A 23,548-nucleotide genomic window follows, 5' to 3' on the forward strand; every position below is an offset into this window, starting at 1 on the left:
GAGGATTTTAATACATATCTGCAAATTCTTTGACACTCCTGTCCTCAGAAGTTAGGTTTCTATGTTCCCTGTCCTTGAATCTCGGTTGACCTTAGTGATCACTTCACCTATAGTTTGGTGAGGGTGACTTTCCTAGTCATAAGACCTAGGAAGTCATAACAGATCCCATGCTCAGAGAGCTCCTTACTTGGTTTAACGCTATGCTACTACAATCTTGCAATTCTTAGCAACAAAGGACTCACATTTTCATTTTGCACTGGGCCCCACAGATTACATAGCCAGTCTTGCTTCTGAGCCTGGGTCATAAAAGGCACTGCAGCTCGCACTTGGTTCTCTGGAACACTTGTGCTGGAGCCCTAGGCCACCACATGAGCACTCCGAATTAGCCTGAGGCCACCATGCTATGAGGAAACCAAACGATCCCACCCAAGGAGACCATAAGTGCTGAGTCTACATGAAGAGAGATGTACCTAGGCTGCTGATGTTCCAGTTCCAGAAAGCAAAGACTATAAACCACTGAGAGACCCAGAGCCAGAACTGCCTAGCCAAGCCCTCCAAATTCCCAAACAGCAATGGTCAAAGATCATATAATAGTGTCAATGTTCTAGTAGGGTGATTTTTTTTTAATTTTTACTAAACAACAGTTAAAAGGAACATTGGAATATCCCAGACTATATTTTATTCCTTAAGCCATACATTCTTAATCTTTTTCAATGAATAAAGGAGGGAAAAAAGCAGTAAGAAAGAATAGAGACACTTTCTCTAGCCCTTTCTCTAGCTGTTAGCCATTAAACAAGAAAGGAGACATTCTGGAGAGTGACTAGGCCTGGAACCCAAGAAACAAGTCACATTCTGACCAGTCAGTGTCTGGGATGGAGCCTCGTCCTGGAGCCTGGTGAGCCAGGGACATCAACTCCAAAGCCTTAGCAGAGTAAGATAATAAGAGTGAAAAGAGACCATATCTTACTAACCAATCTCCGGGGATCAACCCTCACACCGCTGAGTCCTTCTGAAACTCCAGGCTCTGATGGGGTTTGTAGGGCTAAGGGATAATGGCAACCATTCATCAAGGCTCATCATGAGCCAGACTCTCCACCTCCACTAGCTCTCATTCCACAAACAACGCCATGGGGAGGGTTTTAATGTCCCCATTCTAGGAGTTACGAAAGGAAGCTTAGAGTAATGAAGTCACTTTATAAAGTTGATGTCTGCTGAGCGGCAATTATGTCCAGGGTCTGCTGTATGTTCCATATGCATTATCCACCAGATGCTCACAGCTGCGCCATAAAGTCAGGACTAACATCATCCTTGTTTTACAACAAATGATACACGTTTCAGAGAGGTTAGCTAACTTGCCCAGAATCAGAGTGGCCTTGAGAAAGCAGGGTTTCACTGGTTCGAAGTCCTGCTCAGAGCCTCCCTTCTCTGGCAACTCCAAAGGCCAGGCTTGGCCCAAGGACACTTTGTTGCCTCTTTGTAAAGCTTCCTCTTTAGAACAGAGAAGGAGAGGCAGTGGCCTGGGGAAAGCTCTCGAGAAACACAGGAGCTCATCTTGCCTCTACTTGCATGAAATGTCTTTATGTGTCTACAGACCTGAGTGTTGTTTGGTTCCACTTCTCTAAGACAAGCAAGGCAGCTGTACTATCTAACTGGGCCCTATCACCATTACACAAGTGATGTGAAGCAAAGAGAACCTAAACTTATTTCGTCTTTTTGGCTTATATTCACAAGTTTTTTTTATAACCTTCAGAGCCAATTTTGTTGGTTCCTAAGGTTAGCAACATCACCCCCATCAAACACCTCTTTTCTATCTCCTAGATGGGATCTTACACTATCTATTCCCAATCATTGCCTCTTGCTTATTGTGTAAATTGCATTTATCACTCTAAAAGGACTTGAAACATCTCGACTGTTTTCTTCTATGTGGAACTTGAAATGCATCGATTTCTGTTGCTACAGACTGAGCTATATGTTTATTATCTGTCACTTCTAGTTTACTTAGAAGTTGCCTCTATAGAACCTAACAGTTTAAAATGAGTTCACAAAAGACAGAGAATCAACAGCCATATTTCATCCACCCTCCCAGTTCTACTCAACGTGTATCTTCTAGAAAGCTCCCCGGCATCAGAGGGCTCTCTCTCCTTCTGTGGATTTAGAAAAGCTTTCTAAATGCCTCCAGTTGCTAGAAGAGAACAAAGTTGTCAAATTCAGATCAGAAACTCAGATCTGTGATCAAACTCAGAACTTCCTGCTATTGCTGTCACCATCGTGACCGTATGTTACACAGCAAAGCCATGTGAACCTCTTTCCAGGACCTCCATAAAGTCAGGAATACCCTGACCTGAGCTAGAGCCTCAGAGAAGTAAAGGCAGGTCTAGGGGATGGAGGGTGGGCTTTGGAGCCAGAGAGATATAGTATTGGAAAAGCCATTTAACCTCTTGTAGGAGAGGTTTTCTTCTCTGTAAATGGTAATAATAGCTCATTTGCAAGTTCACGTAAAAATTAGAAATAACGTCTGAAAAAACTTGTTTTCATGCTTAACAGATGGAAGGTCCTCAGTAAACAGTAGCCATTACTGCTATGAAAAGAAACTAGTATAATAGCTTTCTTTTCAATGTTAGTTTTATTTTTAACAAACTTACCCATGCACATACTTTATGTGTTCAAATAGGGCTATCACTCTTGTCATAAAAACACTACTCCTTACATTATGCCTATTTTCTACTCGAAACGCAACACCAAACTGTTTTCTAAATTGGTTGGATCCATTTACAATCCCAAAATCCATGGGCTCTTTGATTCTGGAAATTCCTATCCTTCAATACTGAGATAGTTTTAAAATTATTTTTTGGTCTACATGCTGGCTTATTCAACTTTTCTTCTCACCCTTCTGCTGAATTTTTTTTTAAGACGTTATTTATTTACTTGACAGAGAGAGAGAGCAAGAGAGCACAAGCAGGGGGCAGACGGAGGGGGACAAGCAGACTCCCCAATGAGCAGGGAGCCCGATGCAATGCGGGGCTCAATCCTAGGACCCTGAGCCAAATGCAGATGTTTAACTGAGCCACACAGGTGTCCCTTCTGCTGAATTTTTATTTCTTCTTTCATAGTTTTAATTTTTAGGATCTCTTGTAGTTTTCTGAATGTTCCTTTTTGTAGCCGGTATTTATTGTCTGTGGCTGCCATATCTTCTTTCACCCATTTGGTTAATAATTTCCTTTGGTCATATTTTCCTCTTCCTGTTGCCTTCCTAGTGCCTACTCCCTCCAAGATTCTTTTTTTTTTTTTTTTTAAGGTTGTTTCTGTCTCTGTCAGCCTTACTGGATGCTCTCCTAAAAGGTCTGATGATTCCTGGTTGTCTGTCTCTAGAAGTATTGCACTAACAAATTTATTAAAGTTCCGTGTGCACAGTGAGGCTTGGCAACTTCATTTTCTAGTCATCTGCCTAGGTGTCTCACTGGTAAACACTCAATGTCAAGAAATGAAGGCCTCTGCCTTGGGCTGGTCAGATCTTTCAGACAAGACTCTCCCAGTCACCTATATATAGGTGAAGTCTGACTCCATATTCTGGGAACCAGTAGAAGAAACAGAGGGGGAATGGAGTCACAAATGTCAGTAGGTAAGCATTCACTTAATCTCCCTGTTTTGCCAGCTCTCAGGAAGCAGGGAGAGAGAAACTGAAGGGCAATTAACTTCTTCTCTAAGAGCCTGGCGCACCCTATCCTATTTAGCTAGAATTTATTCATGTAGCCATCTCTCCCTGCAAGAAAGCCTGAGAAATGTCATTGATATATGGGCAGCACCTGCTTAACTAAAACTCGGTGACAAGGGGGTTCCAAAAGGAAGAAAGGGAGATTGGATTTGGGGACAGGAGCCTTCTCTGCCATAGCTTCTCAAACAAATTTTCAATCAGTCCTTCTGTTTTTAGCCCCACCTCCACTTCCCCTTCTAGAAGAAGCTGTGAAGCCAATTCAGGAGCTTTCTTGGGGTTTTGTAGTGTTAACAGAATTGCTTTTTTAACTTTCCTAACTGTAGGCCAGGGTTCAGCTTTCTCTAGTCTGCTCTGGCATTTGCAAATAACCCATCTGTTCTCTACTTTCCCGAATTTCATGGCTGTTGTCTTTTTCTGATCTCCTTTTCCTTGAAGATGTATTCTTTGTTAAATAAAACCTTTTACACTTATTTTAATGGGATTGGGGAGGGAGTGCTGCCCATTTGAAACAATTCTGATTTCACCAATTCTAATTTTTAATAAGGACTGAACACGATAGGCATCTACTTTGGGTCCTTTCATCGGTTATCTTTCATTTACTCATACATTCATTCCACAAGCATCTGTTACACCGCAGTCATTATGACAGACACTGGAGAGACAATGGCTTTATCAACCTCATAGCCCAAAGAAATAAAGAGACAATAGATAAATTTTTAGGAGATAAACATGCAACAAAAAATTAAGAAACATGCAATAAATAGTACACTGGGATAGAAAATAAGGAGGTAAGAGAAGGCCTCTTTGATGTGGTAACACTTGAGGTAAGCTTCAAAAAAGACCTAGAAGTCACCAAGCAAAGCACTGTGATAAACTTGCTTTGTTTCAGGAACTAAAAGTATGTTACTATGACCTTATGGCTTCCTACCTTTACAATGTCCTACCTTCTGACTTCTAAATTGTACCATAAAATTTTTTCTTGTTTTTTCTTCTCAACTTGTAGTTATTGGTGATATAATGACATTACCTTTTGACTCAAAAGACAGGAGTTCAAATTCTAGTTCTTCCATTTTCCAGCTATGTGACTCAGTCAGGTTTTTCAACTTCTCAGAACTTAAATGTCCTCAGTTGAAAAGTGAAAAATTATAAAAGGCTTATAGTGAGAATCAAATAAGATGACTCATGTGGAAGCACCTGGCACATAGTAGGTATTCAAAAATTGTTGAAACTAAATCCAAATATTGAACATGTTCTCAGGTACATTAATTTGGATTCTCCCCCAAACAGGCAAAAGACTCATGAATTAGTTTTCTAGTCAAATAATGAAAAAAAAAAAAAAAAACCGTCTGTGAATGTTACAAACAAGTATCCTAGGTAATGAAATCAGAATGAATGGGTCAGATCCATGGCTCTCCCTGCTTAGAATTACATCTGACGGTGACATCCAGAACCACGCTGTATAAGGCACAACTGTGCCCCTTGACATCTGTTTCAAGGGTGGGGATGCAACATGCCTCAACACCCTACTCTCCCAGAGCCTATTACAGAAATACAGTTAATGGACTTATCTAATGTGTTTTGAGTAATTCTTTTTTCAGATTGTATAAACTCTTGGAAAGCGTAAGCTTCGTAAGTTTGAATTTGAAATAATCTTGTTTATTTTTCTATAACTTAATGTCTTGAATATTGTGTAATGCCCAAAGTGGTATTATTCAGACTTAATTCAAGAAACTTTGATCATTCACTTTCCAGACATACAATACTGTGTTCATGTACTGGGAGGTATACAAGGATGAACTTAGTGTTTGTAGTTTAAAATATAATAAATTATAGACAATCCCAAAGTCCTTTTTCAGTGATTCAGAGGGTACTTTATGATCTTACAACATTCCAGAGTAATCATTGTGAATGTCAGTTACTTTTCTATATGGTCATGCTTATAAGGAAAGGCTAAATAAGGTCTATAAGATACAAAATAGTAGCAAAAGAGTGAGTTCTCTTCTTAGAGCTCCCACAGAGAGCGCTCAGTTCTATATGGAACTTGGGAGCTTTGTATTGTAGTAATCCAAATGCTGAGAGAACTGCCCTCCAGATTCTGAAGTGTTCAGTAGCCAGGTTGGTGTCCTGCCCTTTTTTGCATTCTCAGTACCTAAAATCAGGTGAGGCATGCAGTGTACACTCAAAAAATGTGAACGGTTGGATAAAAAGATAAATATCTAATGCTTTCCTTTTCTATTTATTGCTCTGGGAAACATACAGTGGTAAATATTGATATTAAAGACACTCTATTAGCACATTGAAACTTAGCATTAGCATTGCACATAGTGATGCTACCATTTCTTTTTTTTTTTTAAGATTTTATTTTTTTAAGTCATCTCTACACCCAGTGTGGGACTCAAACACACAACCCCAAGATCAATAGTCACATGCTCCACTAACTGTGCCAACCAGGCACCCCATGATGCTACCATTTCTACAGCAGCATGTATGAGTGGGAATAAAGGGTTAACATCAGGCCTGGCTGAGACAGGCCTGCCTGAGAATGACCTCCGGTCTCCCATGGTCCTGTTTCCTTGGAAACAGTAGAGTTAAGATAAATGGGGAACAGTTGTCTCTCCCTGTGCATTGTGTGAAACAAAAACCTGAGCTTGGGGATCTGCAAGCAGGCATGCAGACCTCAGGCTTGATGAAAACCATATACGAGATTGGTGGGGGAAGTGGCCACTCTGTGACAACGCAACCCCACATATCCTGACTCTCACACCTTGTCCCTGTGTGGGAAGGGGGCAAACAAAAACTGCTACGTGGGTAGCTGCTAGGCCTCCGCATGAGCTGACAACACTGTATCTCCTTGCTGGTCTCCTGCTAGTTTCTTTCCAGAAAGTTCAGTAAGAGTAGTATTGATTAAAGCCTGTCTGTGTCTCCTGAGTCTTATTTGCCAGCTCGGATTCATAATGGCAACCTAGCTGTCACAGTCTGTAATCTTCACACCTGGCTCTCCTGCTACCAAATGTCACTTACAGCACAGAAAAGGGGGGAGTTAAACACACACACACACACACAAGAGAAGAAAAATCTCCAATACTATGTTCCCCAAGACGGAAAATAAAATATTTGCAAATATTTGGGGATTCCATGAACCCCAGGCAAAACCCAGACTGGCTCCCAAAAGGTCAGCACACTTGATGGTCACATCCCAGCAAAATGAGAGTGGAGGGGATTAAAATTAATCCAAGTGCCAATGTCTGGAGTAGGCACTGCACAATTTAAACTGCATCACCAAAGAAAGGCCATTTGGGAAAGGAAGTGCAAAAGAGAAAAAGCAGGATAAGGGTAATTTGATGACTAGGCAAAGGTCAAAGGGGCATATTCAAGAAGGTCCCTCTGGATCTGTGAAACAAGAGGGAATAAAAGCATATGCATGTTTGTTGAAACTAAAAACCCTTTTAGGTTGTCTTCTCTGCTAAATTCTTATGACTTGAAATGATTTTAAATTCCTGAAAGCAACACCTTCCCCTGAGTCAATGTTTAGCCACTTTAATGTGCTTTACCTGGGAGTTTGGTCCGTGCCTTCAAGCCAGGAAGAGTTTTAAGAGGGTCTAATACTCCCTTCAGGCATATGTATTTTTTCAAGCACCAAACAGAGTCCACAAGCTAATGATGCCTAAAGAGGTTTAAGTGATATCAGACAGAGCACCACCCCAAAGACATGGTTCAGAGCACTTAGAACTCATGACCATCTCTTCTATCATTGATCCATTATCATTCATTTTCTTAATGCACTGAGAGCCCACCCTGAGCAAATCAAATTGGCCCTAAATTTCTTTTACTTAATTTATCCCATGCGACTAGTTCCAAAGAGAAGTGTGCTACAGGTCATTACTCTCCATATATTCAAAAACATCTAAACAACCTACAGTGGATCAATTCCAAGAAATATTGACAGTTTTAGTTAGACCAACATAAAATTAACATAGATGTCTTTGAAATGATACATCTCCCTCCAATAAAACGCTAGACGCAATATATTTAAGGTTGTCTATACATACTAATACTATAAACTGCTTATGTTCCTATAGCCCTTTACACATCTAAATATTTTGCATGACTCGTCCCATTTGACATTCTCAATAACCCTGCAATGTAGTAATGCAGATATTATCACAATTCAGCTGTCTTAGAAACAGAAGGTGGTTTTAAAATGTCCTTAAGAAAACAGAAAGTTGTTAAATGACCTTAAACTATAACCCAGATAGTATGACTTCCAGCAAAACCCTTTTTCTACTATGTAACTTAATAAAAATTAATGCAAGAATTTTTTTCAGTTCACTTCTACAAAATTTCAAAGTTAATAAAAACAAATAAAAGTTGTTAAGTACCTCTTTCCCTCAGAAATAAGGTAACTAAGTAATTTGTAAGTTATTATGTAAAAAAATCAAGCTTTAAAAAAACACAGAGCCATTTTTGTGATGCCACTGGGTAAAGAATTCATTCTATTTCTTTTTTATTTCCCAGGAGGGATTTATTAGACAAATACCAAGTTTAAAATTCATATACCTCAAGCACAAGTTCAAAAACTTTAATTCCAGCACTATGAATACTTTAATTTCCTGGGAATAAAAATTTTAAAAATCAAAATCTAGACCCACTCCCTTTAGCATGCATTCTAACAGTTTACCAAGCTCTGTATTTTGTTTAGAAACAGATCTAGTGGGCATTTCAACCCCTTGAGGTAATCTTCAGATTTGCTTTAAATTCTTCTGGAAGACTCACACTTTCATAGTTGGGGAAAAAATTAATGACTTCTGTAAAGGACAGAAAAGAGTACTTATAATGGGATTTAGGGGCAGGCGCTTTGCAATTAAAAATACCATTTAAACACTTTACTTAAATCCAACCAAACTGGAGTGTCAGCGCAATTCTATTCGTTAATTTTGACATGATTTACTGAGTATAATCCCCTTAAGTCAGAAGCTGACCTCCAAGCATTCAAGCTTCCTGTGGGATCAAAAGGAATAATAAGAAACATGTTAGTACTGTAAACTAAGCAAGTCTGGTGTTGTGCCGCAGGTTTGTTCCTATGTTGGCAAGTAGACAAGCATGCAGCAAATACTCGGCAATAACAAAATAAATGTCCAGAGACCTTTTTCCAACCAACAAGCCAACAACTCAGCAACTTCAAACAGATTTTTTTTTCTTTCAGAGCCAATTCACTTGCAGTGTAGGCTGATAAAGCAGTATTAATCTCCTGCTTTAAATCAAGTTTCTGTCACTGGGCTCCATTAATCTCCCCCCTGTTATCAAGTGTCTCCATGGCAGGAAATTATATTTCTAAATTGAATTTTGTTCTGTTTCGATGTAGTAAGAAATATTTTCCAGACTACTAATAGGATGCATAAAGATTGTGACTCTGACAATACCGTTAGATAAATAGAAGCTATAAATTAAACCCACCTTCATTCACCAGCAAGCATAATAGCAAAATAGAAAGCATTGATTACCTGGAAAGAGTAATCAAATGAAAGATTTTAAATAAAAAGTGAGGTAGCAGATGGTTAACTTTTTAATTTACCTTTTTATAGCAATTGCCCATAAAGGTAAAAAGAAAAAAAAATCAATCCAATGAGTCTCCTGGTGCTAATAAAACACATATTGATTCTTAGTGCATATGCTTACTCCACAAGATGCTCCAACCTGGTTCTACCACTGGTAATGGAAGCAGATACTGTTTATGAGCACTTCAGTGGAGACAAATTTACAGTAAAGAAATGTCTCTGAGCTAGATTTATTATTAAAGAACAAAAGCTTATAACCACAAGTAACAAAGAGATTTCATTTTATGGTTAGAGACCCACTCTTCATAGGAGGCCAGGACAATTCGGCCAAATGGTAGCACAGTCACTGGAAGAAGCCTTCAAAATTATAGTCTCCCTTTTTGTTGGTGAACAATAGTGATTTCAATAAGGTTTAGTTTTTTTTCCATTGATATAAATTGCCCTGTACTGCCTCCCTTAACACAGGTCGAGATTCTCTTTGACAGTAACAATTTGTAAAAAGTTTCAACTTGTTTTTGAAAACATGGCCCCAAGGCAGTCCGTTAAAACTTCCCATGTTTAAAGAAACATTGCATGAAAGAAGGTTTTCAGTGTATCCATGTAAGGGGCCTACAGAACACATAATTAATGCTACCTATACCAAGATGCTTGAAGGGTAAGTAGAATCTGACAAATGTACAAAGGAGGAGGGGGCAGCTATCACACAGAAGAGAGATGAATGGATACTAGCACTTCTTTCCCACCCTCACCTACAGACCTTAACCTAAATAGATAAGATATATGGACCGAAACCTTTAACCTCACATTTAGAAACTTCAAGCAGGATTACCATGGTGGCTTAAACCACTCTTTACATACTGTCTTCCTCAACTTGAGTATTTTGAAGTTCTGTTAAACAGGTAAAGGTTATTCATAATGAATAAAGGAATAACAATGTAACGTCACAGAACTTAAAGTTTACAAAAGTAAAACGAAGAATCTGATGAAAATTATAAAGAATACCTTCAAAATAATAAGTATTAACCAGAGGAGACAGCAAACTAAAATGGAATAAATTACTTTCAGAAGAAGAAATACAACATGTTCTTTTCATAAATAAAAGCAGGTAGTAAAAAGAGAAGTCAGCATTTGAAAAACACGCATCCTCCTGCTTTACCCTCTGAACAGATCTTACCTCCATGTGTGAGAAAGAAAAACTGCAGCATCACAAACAGGTCATAAGTCACATTCCTTAAGAATAACCAAGTGGTAACGGTAAGTCTGAAAAACTGTGAAGCTTATTTATTATTATTATTATTAATAATAATAACATAATTTTGACCAGAGTGCAGACTATAATATGCTCCTGGGAAGAATGGCATCAAAAAAGAACGATGATCATTGTTTTTCTATATGCTGCAATTTGACAGTGTATTTTGCATAAACCACAACACCAGATGTCTAGCCTCTGGACTCACTTTTTATCAGAAAGCCCATCTCATCAAGTGTGATGTACATTTCAAGTATTTCTACCATGCTCTGTTTAATGCCAAAAGGTTTGGTGGGGTTCCACATGGAATTAATTTGTGATCCTGAAAGCCAATTCAGGCAGTCTGAATTTCAGGCTAACTCCATCTGCTAAAATGTTGCTTCACACATGAAATGCACTTGCTAGTCACTAATTTTCAGAAGTGTCTCTAAGCCACCTACCAATATATAAAACATATAGTTCAACTGTGACTCGTTAAAGGGAAAAAAATCTATATTGCCTAAACAAAGCACAACACAGAAGTCACAAACAAGGGTGCAAAATCACTTCAATTTTGCAGCAGAGAAATTCTTACACTGCATTTCTTAGAGATTTCCAGCAACACACATTCTCCCATACTAAATTTTCATGATTTTCATTTTCACCATTAAATGGTCCCATTTTAAAAGGATCACCTTACTTGGCAAAATATATTTAGATACTCAGTTGTGTTGTTTCAAGGGCTTCTAGTTCTAAATACTTATAGATAGAAAAAAGAAGTGTTAGGAGTCCACTTCACCTTGGCTTTTCCTAAGATTTGAAAGACTAATCAACCACACACCAGAACACCAGGATGTGGCCAGAGGCTTCCTTCTTCAGCTGTAAGACAAAGTTTCCTCAGGAAGGAAATCTTAAGTAAGTTATCAGGAAACTAAGGACTATGCCAGTCATCTATAAAGAGCTCAAAATACTTCAGAGAGCAAAATGTCCAACCAAGTTCTTTTTCTTTTTCTTTTTAATTTTTTATTTTAGAGAAAGAGCAGGGGGAGGGGCAGAGGGAGAGGGAGACACAGTCTAAAGGAGACCCCACACTGAGCTCAGAGCCCAACTCAGGGCTCAATCTCATGACCCTGAGTTCATGACCTAAGCTAAAACCAAGAGTTGGACCCTTAATTGACCCAGTCGCCCCAAGTTCTTTTTTTAAACAGATAAATCAAATCCCAAGTTCAGCCAAGGAGAAAAAGATCATAGGGAATATTCTATCTCTAGCTCCAAAAAAAAAAAAGGCACCCACTCTCAATTTTTAAAATGTGAGTATCTTTAGTCACTTCCAAGTGTAGCTTTAAATATATTGAGACCTTTGCTTTGAATAATGCTGCTGGATTCTCCATGGTGTTTTTCCCAGGCCATTCTCCTTGAATGTCAAATTGCCCAGGACGCTTCCTTAGGAATGTCTTACTTCCAGAAGAATCATTCCTTAAAACTTAAGCTGAACAGAATAGATGCTTGAATTTACAGCATTTTGTCAGGTTCTAGCTGAATAGAAGGGACAACTCCCAGGGTGGCCTTTGAAGTTCCAACTTTATAAGCAATGGGTTAATCAAAAGTAAAAGCTTAAGAAAGGAAGAAAATTCATTGACATAGCTTCTTAATACCTATCTAGTTCCAAATAGCCAATATTTATACCAAAAGGCTAAAGCTAATAACTATTTTCCTATCTGTAGGAGTCTGAAGATCTAGCAAGATCTACAGTCTCCTAGAACTCTTTGAACTAAACTCTTCTGCAACCTCTATCACCAAACCACAGCACAAGGAGGGACGAAGCAGGATACAAAGAAACTAAAACAGCAGAGCCTCTCACCTTAACAGAGTTTCAAATTCATTGCTGCCATTTTAAAATTTTGATATTTCCCATAAATATCCAGATTTATGGATTTTTTTGTTTCAATTATAGGATCCAGCATCCCTAGGCCCTCATTTCGGTCTGGCAATAATTGACTGGCAATGAGTAGCTAGTACTTAATCCATGGACCAGATAATCTCCAAAATCCTTCCAGGAACAAAATTCTGAGCATCTAAATAAGACTGTACTTAGTTTGTTGTTAAACTTTTCACTCAAATAGCATTAACAAAATAGAATTCATAGGTGTGAAGCTCAGAACACTTCTCTGAAATAAAAGTGAATTTCGGAATTATTATAAAAAATAACAGGGAAGTTCCTCTTGTACTAAGCAGGATTACCATGGCAACAACACATTATCAGTAAGGTAAAACTAACCTATCCTATGATGGTCTAATCCCAGCTCACCTTGCCTATTAGTGAATGAACAATTTGATGCCTGGTGAATTCTGCTTCACAATGATGGGAACAGACAACATCAAAGGATCCTAAAGCAGCATTGCTATGAATGCTTGGCCATCACAAGCCAGCTATCCTCGTAACTTTTCTGACACCTCCTGCTTAAAACCCAAAAGATCAGAAGGATGTTGAGGGCCTGCTTTCATAATGTGCATTCACACTGAAAATCAAGATCAAGTGAGTGAGTGTCCTTCTGCTCCATGGGAACTCACCTTCCTGAGCCTCACCTTAGGACACCTGCATTACTGTTTGACAGGTGTACCCCCCCAGACCTTTGTGGCAGCCTTCCAGTCCCCACTGCCAATGTGCTTATTGAAGGACATTTGAGAAGGGTGACCCATTCATAGTACTCATTATGGTGAAGAAGGCCAAGAAGGCCATGTTTGTCCAGGTTCATCTCTCCAGACCCCCAACCTTGAACTGCAGCCTCTTAAAGACCTCTTCCAGGGCCTCAGAGGTCTTTCAGCTAAGCTTCTAAATTTCACTCTTGAATCTCTGCACACACCACCGCTTGGACCAGGGGAAGGAGCGTAAGGAGCAAGGAAGAGCAATAGGTGGAGCTGACCAAGGTGGACTGTGGCCCAGAGCCAGGCCAGGGCTGCTGCTGCCATGCAAAAGGAGGCTGCCCGGCACATGATGCTCACAGGCCTGACACAGAGGCAAACAACTACATCAGGCACAACCTGACTGGCCACAACCCCACCCAGCAACACCTGTTTGTGCCCCAGGCTGGCTGAGCCTAGAGAGATGTGGGCCCACTCATTATGGGCCAGCACTCTGTACAGGTGTGCCCTTATCACCATGACCATATGGAGCGTCACCTGCCACAGCTGGCTGGCCTTCATGTCTTCATGCTGCTGCCCTGGGCTTGCCTCATCTGGACCACGTGCAGCTGCCACCAGCTGACCATGCTCGGAGCACCTTCCATCCTGCTCTACAGGCTGGCACAGTGTGGCCTGCACTACATGTGGGCCATGGAGCAGTGTCCTGAGCTCCCCACCACCCTGAGCCCTGTCAGCCTGGGCATCTGGGGCTAGAGAACACCCACTAGAGATCAATCCTGCTAACTGGTTTGGGGGTGTGGAAGGGCTTCCCAAATCTGGGCTACATCCAGAATCACCTACAGACCCTATTGCTGCTGGCATGTGAGGCTACCATGTACCAATGCCAGGAACATCACCACCCATAGCACCTGCTGGCCCCACCAGCTGCCCAAGCTGTCTATAAATGACAATACTCTCCAGTGGCTGAGCCGGGCCTGCTCCACTGCCTCAAATTCTTCTCCTACAAACTTGGACAGGAGATCTTCCTGATGGCCGTGAACATGTTTGGACTGTGCAGGAACTTCATGGTCACCCTGCATGGCTATCCTCACCCATCAGCATTCTGGGCTATTGCTGGCCTCTGGCCCAACTACTGCCTCTTCCTGATACTCTTACTGCTTTACCAGTACCTGCTATCCTTGGCATTCCACCTGCCCTGTGCATAAACTACCTGTGGCACTGAAACAAGACCATCCTTGTGAACTCCACACTCAAATGGCTGTACCTACCCAATTTATTCAGGGTCCCCAACTCCACCAACCTCATAGGTGATTTCCTCCTGCTGCTCTGTACCTCCCAGCAGTGGCAGGTGTTCTCTCCCAAGCACACCAAGCAGTGGCTGGCATCAATACTGATCACCTGGAACCTGTGGGGGGAGCCCAACCCCATGCCCAGCTTTATCCCCTGCAGGTCCTACCTCAACGTGAAGGTAGCCATCTTCTGCTTGCTCTTCTGGTTGCTGGGCAGGGACCAGGACTGCCCGCTGCACGTGGAGGAGGCCAGGTCCTCTGGGACAGCCTCTGCTCCCGGTCCGCGCTGCTGCAGCACTGCATCTTCCTCAGCCACTACGACCTGCACATCAAGGCTGAGCTCCACGCCAACCACCCTGCAGACCTCCAGGAGTTTTGCCCGCTACAGTGCTGCGGACCTCAAAAGCATCGATCTCCACCACAAAGCGAGAAGTCCCTGGCGCAGCTGTGCCAAGCAGGAGAAGCACAGGCAGGACCCCGCGGGCGGTTGCCCCTCCAGAAATCAGGAGCCAGGGCCCAGCAGTCCAGAGGGCCTCTTCCTGCTGCAGCGACAGTGGTGGTGGCTGTGACTGGACCACGTCACAGCCATCCACTCCTGCCTGGGACCACTATGTGTTTGAGTCCGACGGTGAGGAGGAGAAGGCCCAGCCCGAGGACCCCAGGCAGTGAGCACAGAGCGCCTTCCAGACGGCGCAGCAGGGATGGGTGACCAATGTCCTGGCGGTGCTGAAGCGGCCGTGGCAGGAGTGGGCAAGGTAGCTGCCCACAGGAGACGGACTGCGTCCGGAGCTGACGCACTGACTGCGCGTGAGCGCCGTGAGCTAAGTGCTGCGCCGCGGGTGCCGCCTCAGCACCCGGGAGCTCCTCCCCAGGGGAGACAGGCACTGGCGCGTGCTGGACCAGCTGTAGGAGAGCGAAGCCCAGGCAACGCTGCAAGGCCCCTGGGAGGTCCGCCCTGTGCCAAACACGGCCTCCCGCGAGCCGCGGAGCAGCACAACCAACAACACAAGTACCCCCTCGGCACTGGCTACAACACCCACAACAGCAGCGAGGAGGCGGTGCTGAGCCCAGGACTTCCTGTGCGGCCCTGGGAGCTTCCGGCCAACACAGGCGGCCGGTCGCGCATGGCTGCTGGGCTCCTCCTCGCCAAGCACCTGTGCATCCCAGAGCTGGAGGAGGCCCGGCGGTTCACAACAGGGCAGGGCCGGGCACTGGGGCTGCTGCAGGCCGTGAACCAGTGTGCGGCCGCCCGCTCGGACCTGCTCTGCTCTGTCCTCATCGTCCCTAACCACGTGGTCACCGCATTGGCCACCTTCCTGGTGCCGCCCATGCTCGTCTTCCCATGCACCGTGCTGTCCGTCCAGTGGCCCAGCAAGCGTTTCTGGATGAAGCCCATTGTCTTCACAGGGTCACCAAGTACCTATTCCAGTTTGACTTCTTCCCCGGGAACAGTCACGCAGTGATGCGGCGCTACGAGAACGAGCCCTACTTTGCTTAATGCATCCTGGGCCTGAAGAAGACTGACGGCTACACCAAGTATGACCTGGTGCGGCTCATAGCCCTCTTTGGGAGGGCCCCAAACCCAGAGGACGCGCAGGAGCAGGGGGAGGCAGCTGCTTGGGGAGAGAGAGGAGGTGGAATCACCCCAGGAGAGAGTGAGGGCAACTGGACTTCACTGCAGAGCTGCTTCTGTCTGTCCCTGGCACTGAGTGTATATCGCTGCAGGTGGCAGCTGGTCTGGCAGCTCGATGACCCACCACTCAAGGAAGCCAGCAACTCCTGAGCCCACACACTCCCTGCAAAGCTAGATGCACATATATAATGGTAGTCACCCTCCTCTTTGGGCTACAGCAGCTTCATAGGATTGGCTTCAGGTCTGTTGGGTGCAAAAATATACTTGGGGAAGAGATTGGGGATGATTACTGACCTGTCCGGGGTGCCCTCCAGCAATCTGGCCAGCTGTCATTGCATGGTGCTGTTGGGGCACAGGTCCGTGGTGTATTCCATGGTGCTGCATTTGGCCAAGTCCCTGTGGAAGTTCCAGGCTGGCTTTTCTCTGTGTGAATAAAAAGCATTGTTCTATCCAGTGCTTGGTCATGTTGTGTTTTCCTTGGTGACTCTGATATCAGGATAAAGTGGACAGAAGTGTTTGGACTCTATACTGGGTGGCTGGCACTGTAACGATCTTTTCTATCCTCCATGTCGTTGGAGTCCTATCCTGGCATTGATTACGTACACAGGGTTCTGCTGGACAGACTGCTGATGGAAACCTGGTTTCTTTGGGGTGATAAAAAATTGTCTAAACTTAGATCATCATGATGGTTGCACAAGTCCACAAATACACTAATAGATGACATGACAATGGTGCTCTTTGTCGATAAAGATTCACTACAAACTCACTAAAATTAAAACTCTGTGTAACCAATGTTTTCTGTAGTCTGGGTCCATGTAAGGATTATATTCTCAGGAGACTTAAATTCCTAAGAAGAGAGAAGGCCATCGAGCCAGGGTTCTCATCTTCTCCACTTTAAACATCCCAGTCAGCCTCCCTATTCAAAGATATCAAGAAGCCCAAACATAAAAGGAAGCTGTGATGAAAGGGATGGTATATATGAGACTCCTCTAACACTAGTTTCAGTACTCTATTTGCTGATCCACCAGAGATAGGTTGGATGTCAGTTTAATATCATCTCAGCCTCCGTTTTATCTACAACTCATGCAGGCTGGGAATGCAATGTCAGGCATTAAGCTTAAATTTCACTTAAATCAGATATTCATTGATTTTTTTAAAAGATGGTTTCAATTTTAGCATACTCCTATTTTAGTCCTCTTGATAGTATTGTTTCTTCTATTAAATTATTAGGTCCATTCAGAAAGGGGAGGGAGAGATCTCTATATATCCAAATACTTTCCATTGTTCAGCCCAGAAGATGGATCCATTTTACCCCAAGTCTAATGGTAGAGAATGTTGTATGAATGTGAAGCAGAGTGGTACCTCAAACATTGTTACTGACTTAGCAGTACACTGGGCACAGATATAGTTGCTATTAAAAGCAATGTACTCTTCCCTCCCTCCCATATACCTGCGATCACTTTTGTTTGGCATGTTTGCCCCTTCACATTATTACAAAACTGTACCCCAGCGTATTGCTAACTCAGTTTTCTCTTTGTATCGCTGCATTCGATGTATTTTTCACATCAAGGTGTTTCTATAGACTGGACAGAGTTAGAGTTCAGCTTCTTCTAGCCAAAGTGTTTAAATTTGACTAGACAGCAGCAATTGCTTTTTAATCTAAGCAAACTGATCTGTCAAAGACAATCAACTCAGGGAAGTTATTCCAGGAGGATCCTAATAATCCCGATGAATCACACTGCCCTATGTGAAACTCAGCTGCTGAACTCTTGACATAATGTCACAAGTACTTAGAGGAATTAGTACATACAGCTGAACTCTATGTTGACACACAAACTCTACCCTCTCGTACATAAGTTAATGGTCACTGCATTTGGTCCAGGGAGGAGTAATGTGTGTAGTGATGTCAGTTCATGTTTATTTTTTTTTTAAGATTTTATTTATTTATTTGAGAGAGAGAGAAATTGCACAAGCCAGGGGAGTGGCAGAGGGAGAAGCAGGCTGCAGGCTGAGCAGAGAGCCCCATGCAGGGCTCGATCCCAAGACCCTGGGACCATGACCTGAGCTGAAGGCAGACACTTAACCGACTGAGCCACCCAGGTGCCCCTCAGTCTGTTTTTAATGATGATGTTACATCCCCTAGGCTTCATGTTGCATAATGTTCACAAGCATTTATCAACAGTATGCTTAATTCCTCTAGATGTAAATAAAGGTTTGTCATTGTGATTTTTAAAAATCACCTCCTATCTTTTAAACAAGGGTTCCTAACCTCTTAAAAATGCTCCTACCAATTTAGGGCTTTCCTGTTACCGGGATCTTTAACTACTTTTTCTTGTTTAAATATTGCAACAACACTTGAGAGGTCAGTATAGATGGTAACATCATTTATATCATTAGTAAGTCACAGAACTGAGACTCAAACCTAAATCTGATAGCGTGATGTTTTGAGGTCTTCCTGATGCTATAAATCTTGTCTTTGCAGCTTTTGTTCCAGTGTTAGGATTACCGGGATAGGTGGGATAGGTTGGGATAGCACTGTTGAGAGTCTTATCCCCAAATAGGGAGGCCTGTCAGGTTCCCTCTGCTCCCCACAGAGAACCCTACCAAACTTAAATAAGGAGACAGAATAGATGGGGAGGCAGCAATAATGAGTGGGATCTCATGTAGGGCTGAGCTGAAAATTCTCCCTAAGTATGGCACAGGTGTTCTTTGAGAATGACTTACAGTTGGAAGAGAACTTCAAGAGAAATAATGACAACACATTCAATTCAGTCAGAGGGCAATGAAAGAGTAGATTAGCTAGAAGATAAGCTTGGAAGAATAATATATAGTAATAATAATAGTAAGAATAATAGTAACATAATTGCTAATGTATATTGAGCACTTAATATTTTCCACTATTGTAAGTGCTTTATGTATATTAATTTATTGAATTCTCATCACAACACTGTGAAGTAGGTACTATGAAAGTCAAATTGGAATTCCTGAAGATAGCACATGGATGTAAATACAAAATATTAATTATTATGTAAATTTAAGTGAAAAAATGTGTTTAAAAGTAAAGATTATTAGGTTGGGTAAAAATAAATAAAATCCACTTATAAGTTGCTTTAAAAAGAATCCTGTGACATAAGGTTAACAAATGTTGAAATTAGAAGGAAGAAAAAATAAATACACAGTGCAGATAACCAAAACAAAGCTGATGTTAATATATTAATATCAGACAAAATAGACCTTTAAGACAAAAGCCATTGAGACAAACTACATAATGAGAAAAGGTTAATTCACCATCAGATATAAAAATTCCCAACTAAACTCTATGTAATATAGCTTGAAACCAAATAAAGCAAAACTTAAAAGCATTACAAGAAGAAATATATAAACACACCAGTAGAGCTGGACTTAGACATTATGGCTATCCTTTCCCAATCTGTCATCTGTCTTTCTCTATGATGTCCTTCAAATGAAAGAACCTCTTAATTTTGTAGCAGAAGGAAAGAACCTCTTAATTTTGTAGCAAGCAATTCTTCATTTGAGTTGTTTGGGTCTTAAAAGTTTTTCTGCACCCTAAGGTCATAGTCTTTAAATAGTTTTAAGGTTTTATCTGTAAATTATTTTTTTGCATTTTTGAGAGATTACGTCTTACTTTATAGTTTTAGCAGCTATTGTAGGTAGTATTTAATTTCCACTTAAATTTTCTGATATTGCTGATAAAGACAAATACTATCATTCTTATCTCCCATTAGGTCTAATAGTTGTTCTGTTCAATCCACTTATATCTTATGTACACAATCATATCTGCAAGTAATTTTTTCTCTTTCCAATCCTGATAACTATTCTTTTTTTTTTTTAAGATTTTATTTATTTATTTAATAGAGATAGAGACAGCCAGCGAGAGAGGGAACACAAGCAGGGGGAGTGGGAGAGGAAGAAGCAGGCTCATAGCGGAGGAGCCTGATGTGGGGCTCGATCCCACAACGCCGGGATCACGCCCTGAGCCGAAGGCAGATGCTTAACTGCTGTGCCACCCAGGCGCCCCCTGATAACTATTCTTTTCTTTACATCATAACATTAGCCATACCTTCAGTATTATGTCAAACATTAAAAATAATACCGAGTATTCCTGTCTTAGGACAGATCTCGATGAGAGTGAAGTTTCCCCATTAACATGATATTTGCTGTAGAATTTTGGGTATACAATGTCTTTGTCAAATCAAGGAAATTCTTCTAAATTTTGAATTCTCACAGTTTTTATCAAAAGGGGTTGAACTTTGGGGTGCTTGGGTGGTTCAGTTGGTTGGGCGTCTGACTCTTGATTTCAGTGCCAGTCATAATCTCAGGGTCATGAGATCGAGCCCCACATCGGGCTCCACACTCCACGTGGAGTCTGCTCAAGATTCTCTCTCTCCCTCTCCCTCTGCCCCTCCTTCTACTCGCATGCCCTCTTTAAATACATAAAATCTTTAAAAAACCAGGGAGACAGTTGATCTTTTATCAAGTGCTTATTTCTACATTTATTGATGTAATCGTGTGATTTTTCACCCTTATTCCAGTAATGTTCTGACCTCAAGAACTGTTAAGATAATATTTGTGGTTTTAAGTTACAAAATTTGTGGTAATTTGTTACAGCAACAATAGAAAACTAACATACAATATGTGATTCTCATAATTTTACATCTCCTTTATAAATTGTAGCAGAGAACGGTTAAGAAGCTTGCCCAGTTCACAAGGCTGAGGAGTTCGGCTCCTGGTTAAAAACCTCTATGTGGGGGCGCCTGGGTGGCACAGCGGTTAAGCGTCTGCCTTTGGCTCAGGGCGTGATCCCGGCGTTACGCGATCGAGCGCCACATCAGGCTCCTCCGCTAGGAACCTGCTTCTTCCTCTCCCACTCCCCCTGCTTGTGTTCCCTCTCTCGCTGGCTGTCTCTATCTCTGTTGAATAAATAAATAAATAAAATCTTAAAAAAAAAAAACTCTATGTGATTTTTCAGATGTGCCTATGGGCAATTACAAAGGCTTTACCTGGCAGGCCTCACGGGAAAAAGGCTGCTGCCCACCACCCAAGCCTGGCACATAGCCAATGCACTGCAGTCTCTGAAGGCAGTTGCAGGCGACAACTCAGACTCCCCTGCCCAATCATGCTTTTCATATATTTGCATTCCTAGCCTGGTGCTTTCATTTCTGGATCTCTATCTGAGGCCTGGGGCAGAAGCCTTTGTGCTTCTGCTGAGTCCTCCTTTTGAGGGGCAGTGGGGGACACCTTGAAAACACTTTGTTCCACTCTGACTTTTCCCTATACTTTTCCACTCCTAACTCACCTCCTTCACCCTCCCCCCATAGGGTCCATAAAATTGCTGGAGGCTTTATTTTGAGGCTCCCAACAACAGTGAGCCATCTCTCACATCTGTGTTGATGCACCTGACCCAGGACTAGTGTGTCCGTCCATAAGGGAAATGTAACAGGGGGAGTCAGTGCCTTCTCATTTTAGACTCTTGCGTATAATCATCCCAGCAGGTGTTAAAGGCTTAACTCTTTCATTTTTGGCTTGTGCATTAATCAGCTACTCTAACATCTGAAGCTCAGCTCACTTCCCCAGCTCAGCTGAACTCCTAACAACAGCTAATAGTAGGAAAGCTGGAATTCAAATCCAGGCAGTCCAGCTCTGAACCTCTATTCCTAACAATAATGCTCTACTGCTTCCCTTTGTGTTAGACCGCTCTAGCCCAAGGAACTGGTCATGGCGACTTGGATAGGGCAGTAGAAGTTGGCTAAAGCATACAGAACAGGTAAACTCAACAAGAGTTGGTGATGGGTCAGATGTAGAAGATAAGAAAAGGGAAAGAATAAAGGATGACATTTTGGTCTTCGGCTTAGAGCAATGAAGTAGAGGGTGCCCTTTGGGGGTTGGGATGGGGTGACAGGTGGCAGGGAGATGACAGAGAAACAAGAGATCTTCTTGGGATATATTTAAGGTTTCTGATTCTTAATAATATCCAAGTGAAGATGTCAGGTAGGCCACTCACATGGAATTTTGGAATTTGAATTTTACTTTTTTTTCTCTATTCCTAGAATTAGGAAAAGAGAAATACTGTGTAAGAGAATACAGTGCAGACACCACCTTAAGCTAAGCACTCCTCTCCACTCCTACAGTCAGCTCTCAAAAAGAATCAGATATTGCGACTCTTCTGAGAAAAATACAGTCATCTTCAAATATGGTTGGCATATGGGCACAACAGTCTCCAAACTATGAAAACTACTAGATCAGAATTCTCAAGGAATGACTAGAATCTGAAACTGAGCAAGCTAATAATTCACTGATTAAAAACTGAGAATCCAGCGACTGCCACACATTAGCCTTGTTATTACGTTTATCATTTTTAACCTGATTTTCAGTCATTTGTTCAATCAACATGGTGATCAATTTATTTGTTTCCAAATCTAGAGAGAAATAATTCAGTTAGGCCAAATACTTGAAGTTCCTTGGATATTTAGTTTACGTTAAACCCTTCTTCCCCTACACTATTACATTTCTGTGCTGGTTTCTACGCTTAATCATATGCTATACTGCAGTTTTAAAATGTTTCAAATATGCCTTTCATCTGCCCAAACGAATTTTATTTCCTTTGAGGGTAAGGACTGTGACCCAGTCCCTAAACCAGTGTTGAATACATTTAAAGGAAATTTGTTGAATTCATTTGGAAAGTTGTCTCCACTAACTGTATATCCACCACTCACCTAGGATGACTCGCCCTCCATTTCACTCAACTAATTTAATTCAGTCGCACAAGTATACTGTAACAGTCATCATATTCTCAGTTTATGGTTTTAATGGTATTGCAACATTAGATTCACAACATATTTCCAAGCACCAAGTATGCTTGAAATTGAACATTTTTATAAAGATAATAAAACTTAATGACTACCCATGATCTATGATCTGACAATACATCTGTTCTTTTTCATCTTGAGATGGTAAAATACCCACCCTAGCTTATTGTGGCACAGTGGGAGAGAAGAATTATAGTCCTATTAATCACTCTTAACTATCAGCTTATTAAGTTATAGTTTCCCAACAGGCTTGTCTTACATGACTGTTAATAGGCTGCAGGTGTTTTTCTAAGAGTCTTTTTATAATGCAGTTATGTCATAAAGAGACAGCATGGAGTAAAAGAAAAACTGGTGGGCTAAGAATCAGAAAACCTAGGTTTTAAATTCTAGTAGTAAAGTAGCCCCAAAGCCTTAAGCAAGTCACCACCTCTCTGATCTCTACAGTTTTCTCATCTTTAAAATGAGAGGACTTATTACAAATTAAGTAAATGCGTTTGTGCCATTTATACCAGATTGGTAGGCAGGTAACCATAACCCAGGACCCAAGAATTTCACAAAGGACATTCTAACAGAAATCTCTCCACATTAAATTAGCTTATGATAAAGTGTAAAATTGAGGGGCGCCTGGGTGGCTCAGTCGTTAAGGGTCTGCCTTCGGCCC

General features: G+C 41.7%; 1 pseudogene; it reads left to right on the top strand.

The window, feature by feature from the left end:
* The first annotated feature begins 13,663 nt into the window (after positions 1-13,663).
* Positions 13,664-16,210, top strand: LOC123798578 (piezo-type mechanosensitive ion channel component 1 pseudogene; annotated as a pseudogene).
* The last annotated feature ends 7,338 nt before the right edge of the window (positions 16,211-23,548 follow it).

This window comes from Ursus americanus, chromosome 11 (genome assembly GCF_024610735.1).
Source record: "Ursus americanus isolate L20-20 chromosome 11, mUrsAme1.1.p, whole genome shotgun sequence".
Lineage (NCBI taxonomy): Eukaryota > Metazoa > Chordata > Mammalia > Carnivora > Ursidae > Ursus > Ursus americanus.